General features: G+C 45.5%; 1 protein-coding gene across 2 annotated transcripts in view; it reads right to left on the reverse strand.

Annotated features, from left to right (window-relative positions):
- Nucleotides 1-20,239, reverse strand: part of BICRAL (BICRA like chromatin remodeling complex associated protein) — a 102,470-nt gene that overhangs the window by 55,141 nt on the left and 27,090 nt on the right. For both annotated transcript variants that reach the window (XM_070418575.1, XM_070418576.1), the window contains exon 2: nucleotides 19,858-20,127. The gene's annotated coding sequence lies outside the window, so the exon portion shown is untranslated. The remainder of the gene's footprint in view (nucleotides 1-19,857; nucleotides 20,128-20,239) is intronic.

The raw sequence follows: 20,239 nt of genomic DNA on the forward strand, positions 1-20,239 counted from the left end.
TTGAACTGTGTACTCAATCACTGAGCCATGTCAGCTGGGCCTGCGGAAGATGTTTTTAAATTGATGTTAAAGAGAGGGAGGGAGGGAGGGAGGGAGGGAGGGAAGAAGAGAGAGAGAGAGAGAGAGAGAGAGAGAGAGAGAGAGAGAAAGAAACATCGGCTGCCTCCTGCACGAGCCAGGCCCCAGGATTGGACCCAAAACCTGGGTATGTGCCTTGACCGGGAATTGAACCTGCCACCTTTTGTGTATGGGATGACACTCCAACCAACTGAGCCCCACGGGTCAGGCCTGCAGGAGATTTTTTAATGCTTAGAAAATAATATGTACAACTGAAGAGACTTATAGAACTTAATTCAGGAAAAACACAACCTAGAGGTTTGTTTTCTCCTTGCAATAGCCCTTATGGATAGCCACAAGGCAGAAATCTTAAAGAAGATTTAAGAACAGTTAACGAGTTGTGAATAATATTTACCCTAATTATTTATATAAGATTTCCCAGAGATTTTGTTTGTGGGATTTTTTATGGGAGAGGGTTGGAAGGAAGGGAGTTGCCATAACTCTTATTTTCACCAGAATATAGCTCCTCACCACCACCCCCCCTCCACACACACACAGATTTAATTTAGAAAAGGGAAAAAAAATTAAAAATTAGTTCCAAAGATAACCCTAGTCTAGCCATTAGACTAAAATAATCATAATTTTCTAAGAAAGTAAGTTAAGGATACATGCCTCTTACATATTTAAAGATTTTAATATATGTTTCTAAAAATAAGTTATTTCTTTGTGTTTGTATAAAATGACCATAATTACATGGGGGGAAAATCCAAAAGTAAAGTATTTGAAAATAAAAGCAAGGCAACTCTTTGCTAATGGACAGGAAGCTGATGCTAAGAGCTTCTGGATCAGGCACTCACAGAGCCTCGCAGCAGCTCACAGACCCATTTCAATAAACAGGGAAACCAGGGATCCCCAACCACCTGGGAGCTTGTTGAAAATGCAAGTCCCAGGCCCATCCCAGACTTGCTGGATCAGGAGCTCAGTGTTAAACAAGCCCTCTGGGTGATTCTTATGCACACTCGAGTTTGAGAACCACTAGATCAACACAGAACTGGTCTTAAAACCCGGTGTAACTCCAAAAGCTGTGTATTTTTTAGAAGTTTTTTTTTTTTTTTAAGGGGGGCTGGGAATTTTTATGTGTGTGTGATAAAATTCACCATCTTAATCATTTTTAAGTGCACATTTCAGTGGCATTAAGTAATTCACATTATTGTGCGACCATCACCACCATCCATCTCCATAAGTCTTTTCATCTTGCAAACCTGAAACTTTGTACCTATTAAACACTAACTCTTCCCTTCCCTCTCCCCAGCCCCTAAAAATCACCATTCTACTTTTTCTGTCACTATGAATTTGACTACTTTTGGTACCTCACATAAGTAGAATCCAGAAGTGTTTTTCACCCAACACCATCAATTGCGTAAAGTTTGGAAAGTACAGAAATGTGCAGAAAATGAAGATGACTTATGGTTCCATTGCCTGGAGGGGACTGCTATGGGCTAAATTGTGCTCCTCCAAAACTCATGTTGAAACCCTGACTCCCAATGTGGCTGTATTTGGAGACAGGTCTTTAGGATGTTATTAAAGTTAAATGTAGTCACAGGATAGGGCCCTCATCCAATAGGGCTGGTGCTCTTATAAGAGAAAGAGAGCCCAGCTGGTGTGGCTCAGTGGTTGAGCATCAACCCATGAACCAGGAGGTCACAGTTCAATTCCTGGTTGGGGTACATGCCCAGGTTATGGGCTTGATCCAAGGTGGGGGCGTGCAGGAGGCATCCAATCAATAATTCTCTCATCATTGATGTTTCTGTCTCTCTCTCTCTCCCTCTCCCTTTCTCTCTCTGAAATCAATAAAAATATATCTATACTAGAGGCCTGGTGCATGAAAATTCGTGCACTCGGGGCGGAGGTGTCCCCTCAGCCAGGCCTATGCCCTCTCGCAGTCCGGGACCCCTTGGGGGATGTCCTCCTGCCAGCTTAGGCCAGCTCCCCACTCCCCATTCCCCACTTATTCACTCATTCATTCATTCGGACATCCTTAGCGCTGCCACAGAGGCGGGAGAGGCTCCCACTACTGCCACTGCGCTCTCTGGCCATCAGCCTGGCTTCTGGCTGAGCAGCGCTCCCCCTGCATTGAGCGTCTACCCCCTGGTGGTCTGTGTGCGTCATAGTGACCAGTCATTCAGCCATTTGGTAGATCTGCATATTACCCTTTTATTATATAGGATATATAAAAACCTAAGCAACCATTTGACCGGTAGCAATGACATGCACTGACCATCAAGGGGCAGACGTTCAATGCACAGGCATGGAAACATGGAACAGACTGATGAATCTCAGAGGGAAGGGGGGAGAGGGGGAGGACGGGAAGAGATTAACCAAAGATCTTATATGCATACTAGAGGTCCGGTGCACGGGTGGGGTCCCTCGGCCTGGCCTGTGGGATCGGGCTGAAACCGGCAGTCCAACATCCCCCGAGGGGTCCTGAATTGCAAGAGGGTGCAGGCCAGGCCGAGGCACCCCACCAGTGCACGAATCTGGGCCTCTAATTTTAAAATAAAGAAGAAGAGGAAGAGACACCAGAGCTCATGTAGGGATGGGTGAGAAGGCTGCTGTCTGCAAAGCAGGAAGAGGGCCTTCCCAGCAACTGAATTGGCAGGCACCAGATCTGGGACTGCCCAGACTCTAGAACTGTGAGAAAATAAATTTCTGCTGTTTAAGTCACTGGGTCTATGGTATTTTGTTACAGCAACTTGAAGAGACTAATACCTTGGAACATTCTGAGTCTTTTTCTTTAGTATATTTTTATTTTTTAAGGTATGTTTTATATTTAAATGAAACCAAAGCCCATGCTCTATTTTTCTTCACTTTCCCAGCAATTTCTAAACCTGTGTTCTACTGAACAGTGTTTATCAGGAAAAATACAGGGTTAATTTTTGGAAACTGGGTTTTAAAGTGACATCAGGTTTCTACTGCTAAATATCTCAGAGCCTTTTCTGTTCTAAACTGGGAATATAAGAGGGGAATCTGTTAGATTTGATCTCTAGATATGTTGTTGGGGGGAAACTCTGTGTTACATTCCTTGCTGTTATGATAAAACTACTACTGGACAACTAACAAGAATTTCCAGGGGCATGCCCAGTCCTGGAAAGGAAATACTGGCTGACAAGAAGAGTTCACTTCATTTTTTAAATATGTATTTGTTGATTTTTTAGGGAGAGAGGAAGGGAGAGGGGGAGAGAGAAACATCAATGAGAACCATCAACTGGCTGCCTCCTGCATGTCCCCAGCAGGATCGAGCCCTCAACCCAGGCATGTGCCCTGACCAGGAACTGAACTGGTGACCTCTCGGTGCATGGTCAGACGTTCAATCACTGAGACAGACTGGCAGGGTAGGAATAGTTCACTTTAGACTAAATAGTTTATTTTGTTTTATTTTTTAAATATATTTTTATTGATTTCAGACAGGAAGGGAGAGGGAGAGAGACAGAGAATCATTGATCAGCTGTCTCCTGCACACCCCCTACTGGGGATCGAACTCAAAACCTGGGCATGTGCCCTTGACCGGAATCGAACCTGAGGCCCTTCAGTCTGCAGGCTGACACTCTATCCACTGAGCCAAACTGGCTAGGGCAGTTTATTTTATTTTCTAAGGGGGCCATTCATTCATTCACTGTTAGCAGACTAAGTGTAATTAAACACTGCTTTAATATTACTTTTTTATAACAGTACTAATTTTTAAGTGATAGTCAAGACCCAAATAGGTAAAGCGCTACGTTTATATTTTATATGCATGATCTCACTTAATTCTTACCAACTCCCTTTGCAAGGTAAATCTCAATCCAGACGAAGAAACTAAGGCACACTGCCTCAGAGAGATTTTGTAACTTACTCAAGGCAGCACAGCAAGAAGAACAAGGATGGGAACTGAGGTCAGTCTGGTTTCAAAGCTATTAACTCCAATGCTTCTTTCTTTTTAAGTCAAATCACTGCCTTGCTTGAAAACCTTTATGATCTGTTAGTAAGTGAGGGAAAATTTCAAATACTTTGGCCTTGCATTTAGAGCGTTTCACAAACGGATCCCAATGTCCCTTCCCAGCATTCCTTTAATGTTCCTCCCTCCTTTTACTTCTCACTCCATCCAAAGACACTTCCTCACTGTCTTGCCCCTCTCATACACTCCTCACCTAATTTAGCTCTTTCTGACCTAATTCCTCTGCTTATTGCTATCTGCTTTTCAACCCATTCCTTTGGGCTTCAATTCAAATTCCATTTCCTAGACGTACCCCTTGACTGCTCATTCTCTTATGCCCCAAACCCCATCCATCAAGAAATGCCATTGAGGCTTGGTTAGTTAGAGCATCATCCCGTATACCAAAAAGGTTTCCGGTTCGGTTCCTGGTCAGGGCATGAACAGGTGGCAACTGACTGATGTTTCTCCCTCACATAGATGTTTCTCTCTCTCTCCCCCTGTCCCCCTTCCTCTATAAAATCAATAAAGAATATCCTCAGGTGAGGATTACATTTTTTTAAAAAATGCCATTGACTATACTTTCAAAATAGATCCACATTCCAACCACATACAACCACCACCATCTTCCTACTCCAAGCTATCATCTCCCATCTGGTCTCTCTGCTCTCATTCTTTTACTCCCTACAATCTATTCTCAACCCAGCTTCCAGAGTAATCTCTTTAAAACACAAGTCGAAACCCTCCAGTGTATCCCCATTTCCCTCATGGTAAAAACCCAAATCCTTTTCTAGCCCTGGTGGGTGTGGCTCAATTGGTTGAAGTGTCATCCCATGCACGGAAAGGTTGTTGGTTCGATTCGAGGTCAGAGCACATGCCTGGGTTTCGGGCTCAACCCCTGGTAGGTAGTGGTAGGCAGTGTGCAGGAGGCAGTGATCAATGTTTGGCACTTGCATCGATGTTTCTTTCTCCCTCTCCTTCCCTCTCTTTCTAAAAATCAATAAAAAGTCTTTTAAAAAACCCTTTTCTATGTGAAGCCCTACACAACTGTGTCCTACCCCCTCCTTTCTGACCTCTCTAGTTCTAGCCCTGGCTGACTTGCCATGCCCTGACCTCACCAGGCATGCTCGTGTCTCAGGCCCTTTGCACTGGCTGCTCTGCCTGGAATGTTGTTCCTTTGGATAGCCTCAAGCTCACCCCTACTTTCTTCGTCTCTGCTCAGATGATCATAACCTACCATGACCACCTTCCCACCCCCAGCACCCCACATCTTCCTTATCCTGCTTTATTTTCCCCTGTAACTTACTACAAAGTTACCTAGGGTTACTGTCTGTCTTCCCGTGAAAATAGGGCCTTGGTCTCTTGTTCACTGAGGCATCCTAGAGCCTAGAGTGGCACCTGGCACACATTCAGTGCTCAACAGTACTTGCTGTATGAATGATGGATGGATGGTCTCAAGCATCCATCCATCATTCATATAAAGACTGTCTCTCCTTTGCTCTCATTTGTACCACTTGTTTGGCACTTACCATGTACTGTCCTGTATTGTTCTGTTACCTATTATCCACTCAGTGAGATTATGTGTTCCTATACTCCCCAAGTGCCCTGATGCCCGGCCACCATGGTTCAGTGGTTGAGCGACGACCTATGAACCAGGAGGTCACAGGTCAATTCCCCATCAGGGCCCATGCCCGGGTTGTGGGCTCAATCCCCAGTGTGGGGCATGCAGGAGGCAGTCAATCAATGATTCTCTCTCATCATTGATGTTTCTCTCTCTCTCTCTCTCTTCCTCTCTGAAATCAATAAAAATATATTTTGAAAAATGAAAAATAAAAATTTGATGATGAAATATCAGGGTTTTAAGTAAAAAATAATTATTTGATGATGAAATATCAGTGGCTTTTTCTTTCATAGATAATTACAGTAATAATTTTTCAAATTCCATTTAGAAAAGAGACATTCTGGAAAGCAATATGATATAAGGAAAAATTCAAATATTTTAAATTAATCTTTAAAAGTTGGAAATATTTTAAAGGTGTGTGTATATATATAATGCATACACATTATACCAAATCCATGTCATGCTCTGAAAAGAAAATATTTGCTTTGTGATTTTTATAGCATCTTATATCCTGAAGAGATTTTTTCTTTTTTTTTCTGAAGACATTCTTTTTTTTTTTTTTTTAATCCTCACCCAACGGTATTTTTTCCATTGATTTTTAGAGAGAGTGGAAAAGAGAGGGAAAGACAGAGAAATATGGATGTGAGAGAAGCACATCGATTGGTTGCCTCCCACATGAGCCCCAACCAGGGCCGGGCCAGGGAGGAGCCTGCAACTGAGGTACACACCCTTGATCAAAATCAAACCCGGGAGAAACCAAGATGGCGGCATAGGTAAACACCGGAAATTGCTGCCTCACACAACCACTTCAAAACTACAACTAAAGACAAAACAGACATCACCCAGAACCACAGGAAGGCTGGCTGAGTGGAAATTCTACAACTAGAAGGAAAGAGAAAAGCACACTGAGACTTAGAGGAGGTGTGGAAGTAAAGTGCAGAGGTACGGAGGCGCACATGGAAAGAGCTGGCAACTGAGGACCCGGTTGTCTTTTTCAATCGGGAGGGAGACACAAGCTCCCGACTGCTCTGAACTCCAGTTCCAGGTGAGTCTCTGGGGACCCAGACTCATACGGGGAGAAACTGGACTGTCTGGGATTGGGCAGAACTTGAGAGCGGCTTTCTCTCAGAGGCACTTGCAGCAATTACCACAGAACAGTGAGACCCGGGGCCTCTTAGGGCAGGGCTGAGGCTCAGCCATAGCTGTTTGCTCCGCCCTGTTGATTCCCTGAGACCCCCGCCCCACCCAAGCTGCTAGCAGAGGCTTTTGCATATGAATTCCCTGACCCTTTGCGATCTAAAATTACCTAACTAACTGCAGCTGGGTCAGAGAGACCCAGAACATCCAAAAGAAGGCCCAAGGCCCCACAGCAGCTTGCATTGCTTCACAGCTGGGCCTCATCTGAGCACCTCCAAACTCCAAACAAAGAAGAGGAATCTGCAGATCTCTCCGTAGCACCTGCTGGGTAGCCTCAGGCAGAGGCTAAATTAGCACCTCCTTAGAGATCCAAGAGCCAGTATACCCAGTGGTCAGAGTGAACCATCCAGATTACGACTCCTCAGATCCATAAGGGACACACTCAGGGGGCAGACTCAGTGAGCACCAAAGCCCCACTGAAGCAAGTCTTGCCCCAGAACGGTGTCTCCAGCACAGTTCTCCCACTGCACACACAGCTGATTCTCACAGCCAATTGGCCTGGAGGTCAATTCCTCCCAGTGATACCTACAACAATCAAGGCTTAACTACAAGACTGTGCACACAGCACACAAAGGGGTGTACCAAGAGTGTCCACCTCAGGTAATTGGGGAGGCTGAGTCTCTGGGCCCTATAGGACACCTAGCACACAAAGCCACTCTGCCAACACAGGGAAGCAGCCAAAATGTGGAGACAATGAAACAGGTCACAAATGACAGAAATGGAGGAAAGCAAACTACTACATATAGAGTTCAAAACCACGGTTATAAGGTTTTTCAAGAATTTTCTAGAAACCGCAGATAAATTTAGTGAGACCCTCGAGGATATGAAAAAGGACCAACTAGAAATTAAGCATACACTGACTGAAATAAAGAATATTATACAGAAACCCAACAGCAGACTAGAGGATCCCAAGAATCAAGTCAAAGATTTGAAATACAAAGAAGCAAAAAACACCCAACCGGAAAAACAAAAAGAAAAAAGAATCCAAAAATATGAAGATAGTGTAAGGAGCCTTTGGGACAACTTCAAGCGTACCAACATCCGAATTATAGGGGTGCCAGAAGAAGAGAGAGAGCAAGATATTGAAAACCTATTTGGAGAAATAATGACAGAAAATTTCCCCTAATGGTGAAAGAAATAGACTTACAAGTCCAGGAAGCGCATAGAACCTCAAATAAAAGGAATCCAAAGAGGACCACACCAAGACACATCATAATTAAAATGCCAAGAGCAAAAGACAAAGAGAGAATCTTAAAAGCAGCAAGAGAAAAAAAAGTCAGTTACCTACAAGGGAGTACCCATACGACTGTCAGCTGATTTCTCAACAGAAACTTTGCAGGCCAGAAGGGAGTGGCAAGAAATATTCAAAGTGATGAATGCCAAGAACCTACAACCAAGATTACTTTATCCAGCAAAGCTATCATTCAGAATTGAAGGTCAGATAAAGAGCTTCACAGATAAGAAAAAGCTAAAGGAGTTCATCACCACCAAACCAGTATTATATGAAATGCTGAAAGGTATTCTTTAAGAAGAGGAAGAAGAAGAAAAAAGGTAAAGATAAAAATTATGAACAACAATTACATATCTATCAACAAGTGAATCTAAAAATCAAGTGAATAAAAAACCTGATGAACAGAGTAAACTGGTGAATATAATAGAATCAGGGGCATAGAAAGGGAGTGGACTGACAATTCTCGGGGGAAAGGGGTGTGGGGGGGTGGGGGAAGAGACTGGACAAAAATCGTACACCTATGGATGAGGACAGTGAGGGCGGGTAAGGGCAGAGGGTGGGGTGGGAACTGGGTGGAGGGGAGTTATGGGGGGAAAAAAGAGGAACAACTGTAATAATCTGAACAATAAAGATTTATATAAAAAAAAAACCAAACCGGAGACCCTGTGGCTCTACCCACTAGACTAGGGCATGAAGACATTCTTGAGAGTCAAACTTGAGGTAACATTCTGATCGTAAGGTAATGTGAAACAGAATATATTTTAAATAATAATTATCAGTTGGGAATTTATGTAGTATGTGACAAAAAAGTTAATGACAAATAGGTTTCATGTCAGATTTTTTGATCTAATGATAGCAGAAAGTCCTAGCTGGGGAGCATCTAACTAATGAAGAATACGCATTCTATAAAACAATTTATCTAAATTTATACTACACATGTATTCACAGAACTAAAGTATTTGTGAAAAACAGTTTGGGCAACTTGCTGACAGTAGATGGTCTTTTCAGGCATCTGGCTGTAGCGCACGCACAATTCTTTGTGAGGACAGGAGGGGAAGATGTGTAAAAAGACCCCTACACGACTTCCACTAATTTAATTGATTATATGTCTAATCTAACCTTAAAACTTTGACATTACAGTGCAAATGCAAAGAGAATGTGCAGTGATATATTAGTACTCATAAAATATCATTAAAAAGGTAAATGCATTTTCTCCTGTGTGCAGTAGTAGTTTGTGCAGCACAATGTCCATTTTACATGCCCAAGTATTTCCTTCCAAGACTGGGCATTCCCCCTTGAAATTCCCATTAGTTGTCTAACTTCATATTAATACCTTTGTTTGCCAAACACTAATATAATATTTTAAATTTAATCTCTCAAAATGGCATTCAGCTTTCTCTATTTCTATTATTTATTAAGAAATGACTTCTGGCCCTAGGCGGTTTGACTCAGTGGACAGAGAGTTGGGCCCACAAACTAAAGGGTCTCAGGTTCGATTCTGGTTAAGGGCAGGTACCTCAGTTGCAGGCTCAATCCCCTGCCCTGGTTGGGGCATGTGCAAGAGGCAACCAATAATGTGTCTCTCTCACATCGATGTTTCTCTCTCTCACTCTCCCTTCCTCTCTCTGAAATCAATAAAAACATATTTAAAAAAGAAATGATTTCTAAAAAGAGTAAATTATAAACTACTCTAAGTTATTTTATATTTATAAAATTTTCATGTACATTGCACTAAAACTGTCAACAAATATAGCTTTTCTTTTTAATTCAGGGGAAATACTTAAGGCTTTAAAAATTATTGCTAAGGGATAGGGCAGTGGTCGGCAAACTGTGGCCCCTTGAGCGTGGCTCTTCCACAAAATACCATGTGCAGGCGCGCACATACAGTGAGATTGAAACTTCGTGGCCACACTCAAGGGGCCAAAGAGCCGCATGTGGCTCGCAAGCCGCAGTCTGCCGACCACTGGGATAGGGGGATTGAGAAAAAGCGAAAAAACTCATGGACAAGACAACAGTGTGAGGATTGTGGGGGGTGGGGGTTGGGGAGAAGTGGAGGAGCTTATGGGGGGATCAATGGTGATAGGAGACTTGACTTGGGGTGAACACACAATACAGATGATGTGTTGTGGAATTGTGCACCTGAAATCTGTATAATTTTGTTAACCAGTGTCACCCCAATAAATTCAATAAAAAGCAAAAAAACATTATTGCTAAAAATCCACTGATGGGATGGCTCAAACACTATAAAATATTTTCTAAGGAATGCTGAATACTAATTCTATAATAAAAAATTAACCAAGAAATCAGATAAATTGATTTGTCTTTTTTTAAAAATTACAATAAAAGAAGTCCTATCTAAAATATACTGCAAGCATGGAAACTTAAGAATGTTGGTTCCTGCTGGAGCAGCATCTGTTTTCCACCATGTCTGTGTCTAAACTTAAAGGTCTGAATGTCCTTGTTTCCAGCTAGTGGCCATATTGTGGATGGATTTCTTCTCTGTATCAAAATATTTACCTCTGCTTTTGTATAATAAATATTGGCATAAGATTAAAAAATAAACTCTACTGCAACTTTTAAAGATGGTTGATTTCAATACATACAATAGCTGACCCAACAATCCTTACTCACATTCAAAATATTTAAGTCCTCATAACAAATTTTGAAATTTTCTCCAATACACTTCCCACAAGATTTTGAAATTCTTCATCTCCCTAAATTAGGCTTACCACTAGTAAGTGGTGAAAAGGTTGGTTCTCACAGGCAAGGAGGAAAATTCAAGTTCTTTCTTGCAGCCTGGCATGAAGAACTAGCTCAGGCTGTTCAGTAAGCGCCATGATACTCAAGATCTAAGTCAGCCCAAGTGAACTCAAGGATCCTCAGTGAGAATGTGTCTAGACCTTTTACTACTGTTGCCCATCAAGGCTAAGCTTTCTTGTAGAGTAAAAAAAAAATTATTCATTTTGACATGTCTTACTGGCCACAACTGAGTAAATATGCCTTATATTCAACCTACAATATGGCCTCTTTAAAATAACGTTTCTTTAAAACAAATTACAGTATTTCAAGGACTTTCCTCCCAAATCTGTACCATGATTACTGTGCTTATATTGACAGTATTTAAAACAAAAGGATAACATGCGCTATGCAGTATCAATCTTAAAGGTCTTATTTTAGAGTCTCTTCCAATTAAGATTTTTTAAGTGAAAGATACGACTCATAATCCATGATTGCTATCAAAGATGGAGCTACAACGGTCCCCAAGTTTGACTCACCATATTATGCAAATAAAAACTGAATTATCTGCAGAAGGGGCAGAATAACTGCTTTGACATAAAATTTGACTATCCCCTAAGAGATTAGGTTTTTTTTGGTCACAATTTTTATTTAGCCATTAAATCACTACTTTTCCCTGTTCCTCCTATTGAAACAAAGGTTACCCAATTTTAAGACCTCAAAATGTTTGTTTACCTGGTAGGCAGTTATTTGTAGATTAAATTTATACATGGGATTAACAACAATGGCAAAGTGTATGATGCATGGGTCTGAGGTATATATTCAAATTCCAGCTCTGCCCCACAATAATGTAATCTTGAGCAAGTGATCCTTTCTAAACCTGTTTTATTATCTAGAAAACGAAGACAAAACCAATCTACAAAGTTGTTGTGAGAATTTAATAATATTAAACCCATTAGTGCTTGAAATAATATTAAGGTTTAACAAATATTATTTCTCTTTCCCCCATTTTGTTTTCCTTGTGAAATTGTTTCAACCACAGGTTAGGACACAAAGTTTAATTGCCGATGACACAGTGAAGCATCCTGGATTTTGCTGAGCTGAAATAAGCCTTTTCTAGAAAGGCAATACCTTTCCTACCTCATTCCCCCACACTTAGGGTTTTTATTCAAGGAATATAAGTGTTTGTGTTTTCAAGATAGTCAAAGAACCCACAAAAACAGAAAATGTTCAACTTTACAACTTTATTTAAAAGAAATTTATAACTTAAACATCACAACTATATACATTAAAGTTTATTAGGATTAAGGGGACCTGCACCGGGAGGTCTCAGGACCTTTTCCTGAACTGAAGTACATAGGAGGAGGTAAGGAAAAAATAGATCACAGCCCCCAACTGCTTCTCCCCAAGACTCTTTCTGTCAGTGATGGCGAACCTTTTGAGCTCGGCGTGTCAGCATTTTGAAAAACCCTAACTTAACTCTGGTGCCGTGTCACATATAGAAATTTATTGATATTTGCAACCATAGTAAAACAAAGATTTATACTTTTGATATTTATTTTATATTTTAAATGCCATTTAACAAAGAAAAATCAACCAAAAAAATGAGTTCGCGTGTCACCTCTGACACGCGTGTGTAGGTTCGCCATCACTGACATATGTTAACCTCCCACCTCTCGAACTGCACTCCAATTGGGCAAGCCACCCCAGCAGAGCCACACCCTGGGCTCCATCCCCATTCAGCAAGATACTGCTTACAAGGTTTCCAATGTAGGGCTTGCCTTTCAATCCACACGCATTCCTTTCCTGTGAGCCCTCCCACTCGCCACACTTGTTTAACCACTTTCTGCCAGCCCCTCGCCGACGGTACTTCCCACTTCTAATACAGAACGTTATTCATCACGTGAGAAGTTTCATGCAGATAGATGGATGTGGTGCTACCAATTCACACTGCCTCATCACAGCTAAGGACCATTTCTTTTATCCATTTCCCCCACATCTGATACATTCTGCAAATTTACTCCTCTTTCCTTAAACTCAAAACTTTTGCCTTTGCCCTGACATATGCCCTTGCTATCTTCTCAGTGAAGATTGTAGACATCTGTTCTGAGTCCTTTCATCTACCCCAGTCTCCTGGCCTCTAACTGCACATTGCTATTACGTATCCTGTAGACAACTGGAGAACAGAGGAACCTCACAAATGACAGTAGTTGCAGAGGAAAGAATGGAAAAGGGAGGTTAAGAGTGCTACACACTTCCACTTGTTTGAATCTTTAAACAATGATTTCCCAATACTTATTTCCATTGTACCCCTGAAACCTATATAATTTTATTAACCACTATCACCCCAATAAATTCAATTTTAAAAAAGGGAAAAAAATACTTCTCTCTCCACTCCCCAAATATTTTGATTTTTCTCATCACCTGCAGAGATCAGAATGTCAAATGCTGAAAACAATCACATCAAATGGTCTTGCTTATTCTTTTTCTCACACAGACCTCCAATGGGATAAGACATTATGGCTCCACCTGTCTCTAGAACCTGTTTCCCTTTGGTTCCCATCATTCTACTCTACCTGCGTTCTCCAATATTTAGTCAGCAAATGTGTACTGAGTGCCCAGCTTGTTTTAAATGCTATGCTAAAGGCCTAAAATCAGTGAACAGAGGAACAAATAATGTAAGATTCCTGGGCCCCACCCCACACTCAAGTTTGGGACCATGATATGAGGGAATAGTGCCTCTTTAGTCTCAGTAAGATGAGATTTGATTTCTAAGGCTACTTTCTTCCCTAGAAAATACTTCCCTAGAAAGTACTTTGCAAACAGCCCAAGGCAGTATGGAAATAACATGTACCTGCCACAATGTTCACATGGTATTTTTTTACTGTGGTAAAATATACAGACAAGATTTACCATTTTTAAGTGTACAGTTCAGTGGCATTACATTCACATTGCTGGGCGACTGTTGCCACTATCCAGCTCCAGAACTTTCTCATCATCCCAAACTGAAATTCTGTGCCCATTAACTGATTTTCAACCAAGAATGATTTTCATGGTGAAGATACATGGCTCCACCCCCTTAGCTCCTCTTGCTTTGCTTCCCCGCTAGCATTCCAGGGTTCAGCATTGCAACCAACCTCCATTTCCCATCTCCTCTCTTCCTGTCACACCTGGGAGGCAAAACTCCACTCCTGGTTGAACTGATCACCTGCCAGCTCTGTTTCCTTCCTAACAGCTGAATGGTGCTGGCAGAAAACCATGCGTTAACATGTGATTGATTTCACCTTAAATTCAGACCCAAGCCACAGCCAGGCATTCAGAAATGCCCAGCAATCCTACCTCAGTTTCCAGTGAGCTCGCTGTCCTGCTGTCCCAGGTGAGGTGTCCTTCTCACCTCAAACCATTCCACCCCTTCTTCCTTTAAGTTGCTAGCCTTGCCCCAGACTTCACTAAGAAAACAGAAACCATATATTCGACTTGCAATTCATAAATCCTGCATGTGTCCACATTCTCTGCCTTCCCTCTTGCTACTGCAAGTCTTCCTGCTCCCACCAAAGGCAGACCCCCCCTCTTGCATTTTGAATTCCTTCTCACCTTCCCAAGAATTCTGCTCAGTGGTTGGGTGTCGACCTATGAACCAGGAGGTCATGGTTCGATTCCCTCAGGGCCCATGCTCAGGTTGTGGGCTTGATCCCCAGTGTGGGGTGTGCAGGAGGCAGCCGAATCAATGGTTCTCTCTCATCATTTATGTTTCTCTCTCTTTCCCCCTCTCCCTTCCTCTCTGAAATCAATAAAAATATATTTTTTAAAAAAGAAAAAAGAAGTCTGCTCTTTTGGTAGTCTTATCTCTCTCCTGCCTTAGTCTCTCCCTACTGGCTATTCTCATTGGCCTATTTGAATATGCTCTTCTATGTCCCATCAATGTTTTTAAAGATCTTCTTTGACCTCACTTCTCTCCCCAATCACTGCTGTGCTGTTTCTGTCTTCACTTTACAACAAAACTTCCTCAACAAGCGGTCCTCACTCACTTCCCTTCCTCCCGATGTGATCCCATCGGCTTCCAACCCCAACCCCATACGCCAGTGAAGCTACTTGTCAAAACAGCCACCTCCATGCGGCCAAACCCACATGGACATTTCTCTTTCCTCACGGGTTAACTTCTCAGCAGCATTTGGCAGAGGGACCAGCCCCTTTCTTGAAAGGGTAACTCACTCTCCCACTTTAATGGCCGGACCTTCTCAGTCTCCTTTAGCCACTGAAGTGTTTTATAGCTTGATCTTAAGGCCTCTATGATCACCAATCATCTCAACCAGTTCCATGACGTCCTGTGCCATGTGCGTGCTACCGAGTCCCAAAACTTACGGGAGCTCCTCTCAGCTCAACTTGAGTATGTACTGCCTACTTGACTTTTCACTTGGATGTCTCACAAATATTTAAAAAACATTACAAGTTCAGCACAGAATTCCTGTCTCCCGACCCTCACCCCCACCCAGCCTGTTCCTCTTCCAGTCTTCAGCCAGCAAATGGCACCGTCAGCCCCCAAGGCCTCGGCCAGAACCCTGAAGGCCTCCTTGATTCTCTCCCTCCACAGCCAACCCATTCAGCAAACGCTTCTGATTCCACCCCCAAAATATCTGAACCCAACATCTACTCTGCTCCATCTCCACCGCCACTGCACTTGCTAAGATACCATCAACCAAGAGCGATTCCAATAGCCTCCCTGCTTCCTCTCTTGCTTCACAGCAGCCAGTGATCTTTAAAAAGGAAAACACATCACTGCCCTAATGAAAGCCCTTCGAAAGCTGCTCACTCTCATTAAAATAAAATCCCACTCCCCTGTTCTGCCTAACACAAGAGGCCCTGAGGGATCTCTCCAACGCCATCTTGCTCCTCCTGCTCTTCTCTAACACCCATGACTGTTGGGCCTTCCGGGTCTTGGCTCTGGTTCCCAGGCCGGTATGCCTCCCCAGCTTCCAACGCGGCCAGCACAAGCTCATGCTTCAGGCCCCAACTCAGTGTCACCTCTTCAAAGGGATGCTCCTGGACTCCTGCTGGCCAGTCATTCCCATAATGCACTCCTTTAGATTCACCAGCTTATTAACTTCTAATAATTTTTCTTAATCTGTGATTATCTTATTTGTTTACTTATTTCCTGTTTTCCCCACAGGACTGTAAATTCCCTGAGGGCAGAGATTTTGTCTGTCTTGAATTCCACTAAAGGCTACTTTAAAATAAAGAAGCTACTGTGTCCCTCTCAGCAGGTTTATTTTAGATTTCCCTTCCTTTCAAGCTTCCTTGGATTTTAGTCAAAGAATATAATTACTTTGGCATTAACCATGAAAAACAAGGGGAGGAAAGCCACAGAGGCAAAGATACAGGTATTCAATAGCTGCTCCTTATAGACACTTTAAAATGTGGACGTATAATTTTTATATTAAGAAGTCAAAGTTCTCGACCATCTGCCCTAGCAATTACTAAACACAACAGTGATCTGAGAATAAAGAAAGGAAAGCACAAAATAAGCATGTGGTCCTCAACCCCGAGAAGTTCATGATTTCATCACTGACTGCTCCCATTCTGGTCAGGCTGGCTCATCGTCACCACTGGCTCTGCCTCTTCCTGAGCTGCTGTGGCTTCAAGCGCACTCTGCTTACCAGGCTCATGTTTAGAATAATCTCTCCATCCTGCTTCCCCAACCAAAACCCACAAGATAAAATTCAAAATTCAGAAAACACACCCCCTTTCTTCCAAGGATTCATCTCTAGGCTTTTACTTTAGGATCTTTTCTAACCTATTCCTAATTCATCAATCCCACGTTCAACTCTATTTTTGTTGCATAATTGTCTTGAATAAGCTAGCTGCCCCATCTAGACCTAGAAGTCTGTTAACTTCTCACCAGATTACAGTGATGGCAACCCTATGACACGCGTGTCAGAGGTGACACGCGAACTCATTTTTTTGGTTGATTTTTCTTTGTTAAATGGCATTTAAATATATAAAATAAATATCAAAAATGTAAGTCTTTGTTTTACTATGGTTGCAAATATCAAAAAATTTCTATATGTGACACGGCATCAGAGTTAAGTTAGGGTTTTTAAAAATGCTGACATGCCGAGCTCAAAAGGTTTGCCATCACTGCACTAGAATGAGACAGGCTTTTAAAAATGTACTGAGATTGTAAAGTCACAGGATACACCTAAGCCACCTTTCTGTAAGAAAAGAGTTTTGACACTTTGATAAATGGCAGCTACAGGAGAAAAATAAAAATGAGAATGATGCAATAAACTGCTGAAACTCAGAATGACATGGACCAAGTCTCATGGTCCAACTACAAGAGCCAGCAGCACAGTGCAGTGCGGCTCTGCATGCGTGTCTGTGGCACCGGAGTCACCTGGAGAGCTTTGTCCTCACACTGACCGCGGCCTATTCCGATGCAGGAGGTGGGGGGAGGGGGGGCGCAGAATTTCAAAATCGGAGGGAGTTGGGAGTGTCAAGAAGTTGGAAAATGAAGAATCGGCTTAAAACTCAGGTTATTTAACCCATTGGACCTTTGGGAAAGAAACCAATGGCCCTAACAAATGAAGGGGTGATGTTGCAAATCTCTTTCAAAACATCTTCCCAGTGGATTCTATGCCCCCCCCCCCCCCCCCCCCCCGCACAGTGGATTCTCTTGCTCCGATGTGGACACCATAGGTGCAGAGCCAAGAACACTGGCTTTTTGAATCCAATGTCAATTCTTCCTGGTAAACAGGGAATATAACCATTATTGCTGGGCTGACAGGATAAACAGGAATTAAATACAGCGCCGAGCACAGCTCGGAAGGCTAGACCGTATGGTGAAGGACACACTGGCTGCCACTGTTACTTTCATCCACTGGAAATTAACTCTCTGCTTTCCATCCCCGTGGGCTCCTCAAGAGAGCAAAGCTCAACACTTTCCTCCTCCTCCCACTCACCTTCCCGCAACAATGTACCCAGCTCCATCCTCCCCATCTCTCCGCGGGGCTCCTTCTAGGGCCCCGGTTCTCAACCTTCCTCACGCCGCGGCCCTTTAATACAGTTCCTCATGTGGTGGTGACCCCCAACCACAAAATTATTCTCGTTGCAACTTCATAACTGTAACGTTGCTGCTGTTATGAATCGTCATGTAAATATCTGATATGCAGGATGTATTTTCATTGTTGCAGATTGAACATAAAGCATAGTGATTAATCACAAAAACAACATGCAATTATAGATGTGTTTTCCGATGGTCTTAGGCGACCCCGTTCGACCCCAAAGAGGTCGCGACCCACCGGTTGAGAACCGAGTCAGGACATATTTAATATTCCTATGGATCTGAGAGAGGAAGGGAGCGGAGGGAGGTCTGAGACGCTTCATTTGCTGCGATGGGAAGAGCTAACAGGAAAACCAGCACAAGTTCCCCATCGCGGAACCCACTGCCGGCCCACAGTGTGATGGCAGATAACCGTCCCTCCGGGCGGTTCTAACACCGGCAGCTACACACACAACGGAGTCGCCGGGGACCCGCACTGGGGCCGGCGGGCACGGCCCGGGGCTGCGCGGTAACCGGGCCGCCTCGCTCGCAGCCTTCACCGGCCGCGGCGGCGGAGGAGGCGGCGGCTCAGCGCCGGGAGCCGGGCCAGGGAGGGACCCAGCGGCCGCCGGGCGTCACACGCGGCGGGCGGGCGGCCTCGGGGGCCCGGGGCCCGGGAAGGGACAGCCACGCAGGCCCGGCCCCGCGGCCGCTCCCAGCCCCCGGAGCGCCGCTGCCCCGAGCCCTCGGCCCCGGGCCGGCCAGGTGCCCACCGAGGCCGCCGCCCGCGCCGCCGGGGAAGATGGCGCCCGCGGAGCAACTGCGCCACCAGCCCTGGCGACCGGCCAGGCCCAGCGCCATCTTAGCACCTCCAACCGCCGCCGCCGCCCCGCGCCAGACCCCGCGCTCGGGGCGCCTCGGGGCCGGCCCGCGCCCTCTCGGCCCACAGGGGCCGCCGGGCTCCCCGCTCCGGCCGCCGCGGTCCCCGCAGGAGGCGCCCGGCCGGGCCGCGGGCTGGTGGCCGACGCGGTGCTGGCGGCGCTCGGGGCGGCGGGGAAGGGCCGGGAAACGGGCCGGGGAGCCGGGCAGCCCGGCGGCCCGAGCTCTCCCCGCGCCGCCGGCCCTTCCCCGCGCCCGCCCGCCCGCCCGGCGGCGAGAGGAAGCCGGGGCGCAACGCGACCCTCCCCGCCGCCGCCCTCTCCCTCCCCGGCGCGGGGTCCATTTTGCGGAGAAGAAAGAAAATGCGATCCACACCCCGGAGCTTCCGAGAGAGACGGGCGCCGAGGGGGGAGCCGAGGGGAGGAGATTGGGGCTGCTTTTCCTCCCCGCCGCCCGGCCCGGCCCCGCGCCGTCCCCCCCGCGCCCGCCCGCCTTCCTCCCGCGCCCGGCGGCCCGGGGGGCGGACGGCACTCGCACCACTAATTTCAAACCGGCTCCATCAGTGAGTCATTAGGCGCCCTCCCCCCGCGCCCGCCGCCCCTGCCCGGCTCTCCTCTCCCCGCTCCAGAAATTTGCATCCGCGGGAGGAAGAAAAAAAAAAAAAAGAAGGCGCGGGGCCCCCTCCGCCGGCGCCCCCGGCCCGGCCCTGCGCCCCCGCCCGCGACACTGAACTTGGTCCTCCCGGGCCGGGCCGGGCGGCGGGGGCGCGGCGGCCCCACTCGGCGCCCCGTCCTCCGTGTCCATTCACCATCCACCCACCACCCCCATCACCCACCCACAAACCCACCCCCCACCCCCCCCCCCAAAAAAAAACACAGCCGTAGCCAATAGCTCTCTGGGCTGAAACCTAATATCCTGGTTTTGGCAACTCGGTGTTTAATTTGCTCCTCTTTCTTTTCCGCCGGCGGGAGGGAGACCTCCGGGCCCCCTCCCGCGCCGGTCCCCTCCCCGGAGGGAAGAGGCAGAGGAAGGAGGTGGTGTGGGGTTTTTTTTTCTCTCTCTCTCTTCTCTCTCTCTCTCTCCTTGAAATTTTTATCACAAAATTATAATACACTCAAAGGGAAACTCACCGTCATGAAAAAGCAGTGCCTTGTCAACGGGGTTTCTGCGCCATCGCACCAGGGGCGGCGGCGGCGGCGGCGGCGGCGGGCGCGGGGCGCGGGGCGCGGGCGCGGGAGCTCCCGGCCGAGCGGCGCCGGCCACACGCGCTCCGCTCTCTCTCTCTCGCTCACCCCCGCGCCGGGCGGCGGGCGCCCGCTCCCCGCGCCCGCCCGGCCTTCATGCTCTGCGCCCGGGCACAGCGCTCGCCTGCTCGTCTGCCTCCAAACTTCGGTTCTCGCCTATAGCAAAAAAAAAAAAAAAAAAAAAAAAAAATGGGAAGATTAAGGTTCTTTTTTAATTAAAAAAAAATTTTTTTTTTAAAAATCGAGCTCCAAAGATGTTAATTCCTGT

This window comes from Myotis yumanensis, unplaced genomic scaffold (assembly GCF_028538775.1).
Source record: "Myotis yumanensis isolate MYYU_CA2020_CCGP unplaced genomic scaffold, mMyoYum1.0.hap1 SCAF_6, whole genome shotgun sequence".
Taxonomy (NCBI): domain Eukaryota; kingdom Metazoa; phylum Chordata; class Mammalia; order Chiroptera; family Vespertilionidae; genus Myotis; species Myotis yumanensis.